Source organism: Canis lupus, chromosome 10 (genome assembly GCF_011100685.1).
Source record: "Canis lupus familiaris isolate Mischka breed German Shepherd chromosome 10, alternate assembly UU_Cfam_GSD_1.0, whole genome shotgun sequence".
Lineage (NCBI taxonomy): Eukaryota > Metazoa > Chordata > Mammalia > Carnivora > Canidae > Canis > Canis lupus.
In genome coordinates, this window is record NC_049231.1 from 16,295,732 (window position 1) to 16,304,884 (window position 9,153).

Sequence of the window (9,153 nt, forward strand, 5' to 3'; positions counted from 1 at the left end):
GCATTATGGAGGGCAATCTGCCTTGAAGTCAACTGATGGTAAATTTAACAATATCTAAACACCTTCACAGCAAAAGCTAGATTAGTGTTTCATCAAACACTTGCCACCATAGTCTAGCTACAGTGACGCATAAAATTAACCATCACACTATGTGCCGTCATGTATGTGGAACTGTTATATTTTTAGTAAACTATTGCTATTTAACTATTGCACTGTAAAAATTCAAATCCAGGGATCCCTGGGTGGCGCAGCAGTTTAGCGCCTGCCTGTGGCCCAGGGCACAATCCTGGAGACCAGGGATCGAATCCCACGTCGGGCTCCCTGCATGGAGCCTGCTTCTCCCTCTGCCTATGTCTCTGCCTCTCTCTCTCTCTCTCTCTATCATGAATAAATAAATATTTTTTAAAAATTCAAATCCATAATTCATTACTCCTTAGCTTGCAGTTTGAAACAGGCTAAAGGTAAACTGACACATATACATACACTTTGTATTTTTTACTACTGTGTTGTCTTCACAAGATTTTTTTAAATCACACTTTTTCATGAATAATTAAAATATCCTGATTTTTAATATAATCACCTCCTTATCTTCTTCAGACACCTTATTCATCCAAAAGCATGTTTCCTTAAATCAGATTAACTTAAATTCTACAGAACACATAAAAAATGAATTTTTATAGGATTCTATCCTCTGATTTTGAAGAAATATTTCTCAGCATTTTAAATCGGCACTACTGTGGGAACTCGCACGTAGTTGTAGTTCTCAGAAAAGGGGGTCTCTATTTGCAGAGTTCTCTCTGCTGAAGTTGTGAACGGAGGCTAGGTGGGTGAAGTGCCTACCTCGGCCTTATTTTGTAGGGTCCCCTCATTGGCAAGAAGAAAAACTTCTGGGTCAAGGGGTTGTCTTTTCTATTCCTATGATCATAAATAACAGACTCTTCCTAGGGCATGTTGGGAGGCCTGACATCACTAGCAATTCTTTTATTCTGAGAAGATCTTGTAAGAACAATAGAGGTCTTAAGTAACCCTCCTATTTCATTCAGTTTGCAATTCCGACACAAACTGCTCTGGGTTTGGCCTTTTCAAATCACTAAGGGCAGTTAACTCAGTATTTAAACAGTGAATTGTTTTGCGGGGGATCCTCTCGTCTTACTAGGCTATGTTTGAAATTTCCACAAATTTGGTTAATCACTTGGAGGTAAAGTAATCAGATATCTGGGCCAGGTTTATCTCATTCTTACCCCCTGGGAAGGATCATGAACAGATGGTTTAAACAGTAGTCTCTATAGTTTTTTGATTATGCATCCCGAACATAAAAAAATATATATATTGTAGGGTGGTCAACAGTCCTGGTTTGCCTGGGACTGAGGAGTTTTCCAGGACATAGAAAAGCACACTAAACACAATAACAGGGCATTCCCCCTGGTGGCGCAGCGGTTTAGCGCCGCCTGCAGCCCAGGGAGTGATCCTGGAGACCCGGGATCGAGTCCCATGTCAGGCTCTCTGTGTGGTGCCTGCTTCTCCCTCTGCCTGTGTCTCTGCCTCACTCTCTCTCTCTCTGTCTCTATGAATAAATAAAGTAAAATCTTTAAAAAAAAAAAAATAACAGGGCATTCCCTAACAAATCCAGAAGCTGGTGACCCTATACGTGAATCAAAAGTATACATGTGTCATTTAATTACATGTATTATGTGTACTTTTCATAGAGCAATATATATTTTAAATACACAAAAATTGAACCTGAAAGCGGTGACATAATAATAAATAAATAATATATAAAAATAATAAATAATAAAAATAAGTGCTAAAGAGAGGTTTATTTCAGGAAGATGGTATGAATCAACTGCTGCTGTTTGTACTTGTGTCTTTACAACTATAATTAATCTGCAATTTCCTGTCAGCAAGACATATGATCATTTTGTAATGGTTGCCTTAGTCAAAACCAGGTAATATATTCTGGAATTAAATCTATGCAGGTTCATACACGGCAGCAAAAGAAAAAAACAAATCCCATAATAATCACTCCCTGTACAATTCCCATTTTTCCTCAGGAAAGCCAAATACCATTTGCCAATGCTCTGTCAAAAAATGCTAAGAACTCATCTGCACACGTTGGATTTGCTCCTTATCAAAATAATTAAATATGTATTAAAAATGCATAATGTGTCTGACACCATGCTAAGGGTTAAAGATTTTAGTCCTTGTGACTATAAGTAAAAATATAAGTAAAAATGAGATAGCAGTTATTAATAGCATTAATTTAATAATAGTAATACCTCAGCAAGGTTTACAATGTGCCAAGTACTAAGTGCTTCACATATAATAATTATATAATCCTCTTAATAATCCTGTGAGGTAGATGCTATTAAAATTTTCATTTCTTGAACTACTAGAAAGTTTAGACATATTTTTATAAATTGCATTCAGATTTACAAATATAATTTTGAGAGTTATTAAGCTAGTGTGAGAGAATGCTGTCCTTCGGATAAGGATTCCTAGGAGTTATTGCATAAATATGACCACTCTAAATAAATACTGACCTCAAGATACAGAACTAATGTAAATTTAAGATTCAAAATTTCATATAAATATTACTAGATTTATATTCAGTTTTATGGCTTTGACTTTTAGAGAGAAGCCAATTATATTTTAGTTTCTGAGGCCCAAACTCATCCTGGAAGCTGGTTATATACAGTACATCATATCTATATGTGAAAATAATTTATGCAGCATGAAATTTCCAGTACAGTTCCTGGCTTTTCTTTTCTTTTCTTTTGTCAATTGCCTGCTTATCTCCTTCATTTATTTTTCTAATGGTCCTATTCATTTTCTTAAGAATTTTAAATGATTTCTAAATGTGCCTTAATGGCACACTGGTGATTTTAATCCTTTGACATTTATTTATCAAATACCTTTCTCAGTTGTCCTCTCTTTACATTTTAATGAACTAAAGTCTATCTTTCCACTTTCAAATGGTGCCTTTTATATGTACCACCATTTTGGTCTTTTCTTATAACATTTCTCATGCACCATTATCATAATTTGAATTTTTGAATTACAGAAAAGATCAATCAAGTGAAGACTGATAAAAAAGTGAAAGAGTAAGAGTAAAGTAAAAAACATTATGGGGATCCCTGGGTGGCGCAGCGGTTTGGCGCCTGCCTTTGGCCCAGGGCGCGATCCTGGAGACCCGGGATCGAATCCCATGTCGGGCTACCGGTGCATGGAGCCTGCTTCTCCCTCTGCCTATGTCTCTGCCTCTCTCTCTCTCTGTGTGACTATCATAAATAAAAAAAATTAAAAAAAAAAAAACATTATGTCTCCCCCAATAACAACTCTATGGACAACAAAATAATACATATCAGTATCTTTAGCCTTTTTTGCATGATCATTCTCACGTGCACATTAAAAAGGTTTTTTTAAAACTTGCTAGTTTTCATCAATATCAGAGTGTAGAATTAGAGTACTGTTTCCCTAAATTTTTTTTTTTTTGCGTTTTCCAAAATTACACATTTTTGTATAATTTCTTATTGGAGTTCAATTTGCCAAAATATAGCATAACACCCAGTGCTCATCCCCTCAAGTGCCCCCTCAGTGCCCATCACCCAGTCACCCCAAACCCCCGCCCTCCTCCCCTTCCTCACCACCCCTTGTTCCTTTCCCAGAGTTAGGAGTCTCTCATGTTCTGTCTCCCTCCCTGATATTTCCCACTCATTTCTCTCCTTTCCCTTTTAATCCCTTTCACTATTTTTTATATTCCCCGTATGAATAAAACCATATAATTGTTGTCCTTCTCTGATTGACTTACTTCACTCAGCATAATACCCTCCAGTTCCATCCACGTCAAAGCAAATGGTGGGTATTTGTCGTTTCTAATGGCTGAAGAATATTCCATTGTACACATAGACCACATCTTCTTTATTCATCTGTTGATGGACACCGAGGCTCCTTCCCCAGGAGCTACTGTGGACATTGCTGCTAGAAACATGGGGGTGCAGGTGTCCCGGCGTTTCCCTGCATCTGTATCTTTGGGGTAAATCCCCAGCAGTGCAATTGCTGGGTTGTAGGGCAGATCTATTTTTAACTCTTTGAGGAACCTCCACAGTTTTCCAGAGCGGCTGCACCAGTTCACATTCCCACCATCAGTGTAAGAAGGTTCCCTTTCTCCACATCCTCTCCAACATTTGTTGATTCCCGTCTTGTTAATTTTCCCCATTCTCACTGGTGTGAGGTGGTATCTCATGGTGGTTTGGATTTGTATTTCCCTGATGGCCGGTGATGCGGAGCGTTTTCTCATGTGCTTGTTGGCCACGTCTAGGTCTTCCTCTGTGAGATCTCTGTTCATGGCTCTTGCCCATTTCATGATTGGATTGTTTGTTTCTTTGCCGTTAAGTTTGATAAGTTCTTTTATAGATCTTGGAAACTAGCCCTTTATCTGATATGTCATTTGCAAATACCTTCTCCCATTCTGTAGGTTGTCTTTTAGTTTTGTTGACTGTTTCTTTAGCTGTGCAGAAGCTTTTTATCTTGATGAAGTCCCAATAGTTCATTTTTGCTTTTGTTTCCCTTGCCTTCCTGGATGTATCTTGCAGGAAGTTGCTGTGGCCAAGTTCAAACAGGGTGTTGCCTGTGGTCTCCTCTAGGATTTTGATGGATTCTTGTCTCATATTTTGACTTTCTCCCATTTTGACTTTATCTTTGTTTTTTTGTTTTTTTAAGATTTATTTATTTATGATAGACACAGAGAGAGAGAAAGAGAGAGGCAGAGAGACACAGGCAGAGGGAGAAGCAGGCTCCATGCCAGGAGCCCGATGTGGGACTCGATCCCGGGTCTCCAGGATTGTGCCCTGGGCCAAAGGCAGGCGCTAAGCCACTGAGCCACCTGGGGATCCCCCTTGACTTTATCTTTGTATATGGTGTAAGAAAATGGTCCAGCTTCATTCTTCTGCACGTGGCTGCCCAATTTTCCAAGCACCATTTATTGAAGAAATTGTTTTTTTCCCCACTGGATAGTCTTTCAAGAGGAGACAAACTTAATTTTTCATGTATGGGGAATCTAAACAGATATGGAAATTCCAAAGACAGTCAAGCAAAATGAGGTATATATGAAGTCATTCCGAACTAAGCTGAAGGAGACAGAAATCTGGGATCTCAAAGAGAAGGAATGCAATTCGCAGGACAATGAAAAAGAGTAAATGTTTGATAAATGTTTGCTGGCCCTTTCAGGAACAATGGGACATAGAAGACTCTGACCAAGGAGACCTTGCTACGTCCCTCCCTCTCCATCAAAACTAGTTCGTAGTATAATGTGCTAATCTTACTCATCTATAGCAGTAATTCTCTTCCTGGAGCAGTCTTCTGTCTACACTATTTTTAGATACCTCCTAGTTGTGGGGAGGTAAAGAGTTTTTCCTGAATCTGCTGGGTTTTGATTGCTTTTTAACTCAAAATAGTCTTCATGCCAAAGTGGCACATCTTGAGGCAGCCTGCTCTTGGGCCCTACAGTACTGACATAGAATCTATGATTTTTAATACATAAAAAGTTAAACAATGATTAAATAATCCTCAAATATTACATGCTTCTTTAAAAAAAATTTTCTTAATATATTTTACGAGGGCAGCCCGGGTGGTTCAGCAGTTTAGCGCCGCCTTCAGCCCAGGGCCTGATCCTGGAGACCCGGGATCGAGTCCCACGTCAGGCTCCCTGCATGGAGCCTGCTTCTCCCTCTGCCCGTGTTTCTGCTTCTCTCTCTCTGTGTCTCTCATGAATAAATAAATAAAATCTTTTAAAAATAAATAAATAAATATATTTTACAAAGTAATGCATTTTAAATGTTTCTTTATGAAGTACATGATGTGGACCAATTCAGTGACATATCACAAGAACTGAATATTTGCAGAACCTTTTCAGCAAATCCAACCTCTTCCTACACAAACCAAACCAGATGCCTTCACATGCTCTTTCTCTGTACTTCCATTTTAGTCACTTGGGTTCAAAAACTAGCTCTACCTCATACAAGCTGGTGACTTTAGACAAATTATGTGACTTTTTCTGAGTTTTGCACCTGTAAAACAGAGATAATCATAGTGTCTGTTTCTTAAGGTGTTTATGATTTAAATGAGTTAATATTTTCCAAGCATTTACAATGGTGTCACTTATGCAAACAGTCGTGACAATTCTACAATACTGTGAATGCAACTGCCACTGAATTTTACACTAAAAATGGTTAAAATGGTAAATTTCATGTTAATGTGTATTTTACTGCAGTAAAAAAAATCAAAAATAAAATAAGTAGTGCCTGACACATAAGAATTTTTAACATAAACTAGAAATAGGGCATCGAAGGCATCGACGCACTGGGGCATCAAGGTGGCTTAGTAGGTTTAGCATCTGACTTCAGCTGGGGTCATGATCTTAGGGTCCTGAGATCTAGCCAGTGTCCGGCTCCACACTCAGTATGGAGCCCATTTTTCCTTCTCCCTCTCTTTCTGCCCCTCCCCCTGCTCATGCTCGCTTTCTCTTTCTCAAAATAAATAAACAAATAAACTCTTTTTAAAAATAGCATGTGCTACTCTGCATTATTTGATGACTTGTCTATGTCACCTTTAACTAAAAGCTTTATGTAGATAGACTAACACCTGTCATGGACTGAGACACATGGGAGGTCCTAAAGAAATACTTATGACTAAGTGTGGTGTCCAGCAATGGAATGCATTGCCTAAGAGACAGTGACTTCCTTCTGAGTGTAATTATTTAAGGAGAGGTTTAATGATCATCTATTAGTGATGTGTCAGACAACATGTCCAATACACGGAACTAGTAAAAGTGTCTAAAATTTCTTCCTAATCTAAGATTGCATTATACTATTTACCTTGTACTTTGATACAGCAATTTTCAGAATCTAACAGTACAAACATAATAAAGGAATTCCATCTTATACCACTTGCCACCATCATCCCTATAATATGCTCTGCTGGTGCTAAAACACCTTTAACCTTTTCAGATCTCCTGGCATATTTACATCCTTTTTTCTTTTTTGTTTAGAGTCTGCTCTGTCACCTGTACGCTTCACTTTCTTGAGGTCACATTCTCTAGAAAGGCTTCCATGGTCCTTAAAAGGGGTGTTCACTGTCCCATACATGCTCAATAGCATTTTGGTTGTTTTTATCACATGGTATAAGAGTTAGCAGTTTGCTAGTTCTCTAAACTACAGGCTATTTGGAAGCAGAGTGTAGGTCTCTCTCAACTATCTAACACATTGCCTGGTAATAAGTATTTATTAAAAGTCTAATGCCATTAATTTAAATTAAATTATCTTGTGAGCTCTACTTTCAATTGTGTACATCATAATTTTTTTTGAAGATTTATTGATTTATTTGAGAGAGAAAGGGTGGGAGCACAAGCTAGGAGGGGGAGAGGGAGAGGGAGAGGAAGAGAATCTCAAGCAGACTCCCCACTGAGTAGGGAGCTCCAGGTGAGGCTAGATCTCACCACCTGAGATCATGACCTGAGCAAAAACCAAGACTCAGAGGCTTAACCCACTGAGCCACCCAAGTGCCTCTATCCTCATAATATTTTAAAAAATATTTCATTTGAAAGAGTGGGAGAGGGAGGTGGGGGAGACAGAGGGAGACGCAGACTGCCCTGCAGCAGGGAGCCCCCACTCCAGGCTCTATCCCAGGATCCTTGAGCTCACGACCTGAGCCCAAGGCAGGTGAACTGACTGAGCCACCCAGGCGCCCCATGATTTTTTCAAGCACTTTTAAAAAAAAATATTTTAACCAACCAGTTGCAATGCTTTCTTTGTAGCAAAATTCTATCCCAGTGTCAGTGATTTCAAATACCCCTTTAATGCTAATAAGCACAATGTTATATGTGAACATGTACCCCAAAACGACCATGTGCTTTTACTTTGTGCATTTCTTGATGGTAATGCATTTGATGGACTTGCATTTCTGATGGTAAGTTTTCTTTAGCAAAATGTTTGAAGGTAAAAAGACCAAACCAAAATCCACTAAGACATTAGCCACTTTGCCTGACAGAAATTAAAAAAACAAAAAAACAAAAGACCCAAAAACCTAATTCTTACCTAGATGAGACCGTGAATAAGACAAGTCGTCGGGGATGATGTATTCTGCTATCCAAGCTATCTATACAGTTCTGATGAGATGAAAAAGAACTACTTTAATCTTACCAGAATTTGATGATTCTAAAAGCTGAGCCTCCCACTCTTCCATTTATTCTATGGTTCCTCACAAAAGATTATTAAAACACTGAGAGAAAATCTCAGGGAGGAAGCCCAAATTAAAGGGGAAATAGTTTTGTTCATGAGGATAATAAAGGATACGTCCTAAATTTTCAACTCAAGAGGGAATAAAAAAATAAGATCAACTGAACTTTTATCCATATCACAGAGGAATGACGCTCCGCTCACCCCCTGCGGGATTCACAGGTTCCTCAGGCACGTTCCTTACGCAGAAGTTGGCATCCAGGGTACCAGTGGCTCATCGACAAATGATGACACGTCATGTGGCGCCAGAAGTCAACTCGGGATAATAGTTACCTACATGAGTGAAAGGCCTGCAGTCCCTTACCTCTCTCGTAGGCCTGCACACCCGGCCTCCCCGCCCCCTCCCGCAGCTCTGCACACCCGGCCTCCCCGCCCCCTCCCGCAGCTCTGCACACCCGGCCTCCCCGCCCCCTCCCGCAGCTCTGCACACCCGGCCTCCCCGCCCCCTCCCGCAGCTCTGCACACCCGGCCTCCCCGCCCCCTCCCGCAGCTCTGCACACCCGGCCTCCCCGCCCCCTCCCGCAGCTCTGCACACCCGGCCTCCCCGCCCCCTCCCGCAGCTCTGCACACCCGGCCTCCCCGCCCCCTCCCGCAGCTCTGCACACCCGGCCTCCCCGCCCCCTCCCGCAGCTCTGCACACCCGGCCTCCCCGCCTCCCTCCCGCAGCTCTGCACACCCGGCCTCCCCGCCCCCTCCCGCAGCTCTGCACACCCGGCCTCCCCGCCTCCCTCCCGCAGCTCTGCACACCCGGCCTCCCCGCCCCCTCCCAGAGCTCTGCAGACACAGCGCTGCACACCCGGTCACCGACCCCGTGACTTCCGTTTCCGCCGCTCCCTCGGCTCCTCTAACAGAACCCGGCGAG

The 9,153-nt window shown here is 41.1% G+C and overlaps 1 protein-coding gene across 9 annotated transcripts in view; it reads right to left on the reverse strand.

Annotated features, from left to right (window-relative positions):
• Positions 1 to 9,117, reverse strand: part of CAPS2 (calcyphosine 2) — an 82,995-nt gene extending 73,878 nt beyond the window's left edge. For 2 of the 9 annotated variants that reach the window (XM_038550038.1, XM_038550035.1), the window contains exons 1-2: positions 8,436 to 8,624; positions 8,091 to 8,161 (exon numbers count right to left, since the gene is read on the reverse strand). The gene's annotated coding sequence lies outside the window, so the exon portion shown is untranslated. Of the gene's footprint in view, positions 1 to 8,090; positions 8,162 to 8,398; positions 8,625 to 9,038; positions 9,079 to 9,099 lie in introns of those variants that run through there. The other 7 variants (XM_038550046.1, XM_038550039.1, XM_038550045.1 and 4 more) reach the window with 5 other exon arrangements.
• Between the last annotated feature and the right edge of the window lie 36 nt (positions 9,118 to 9,153).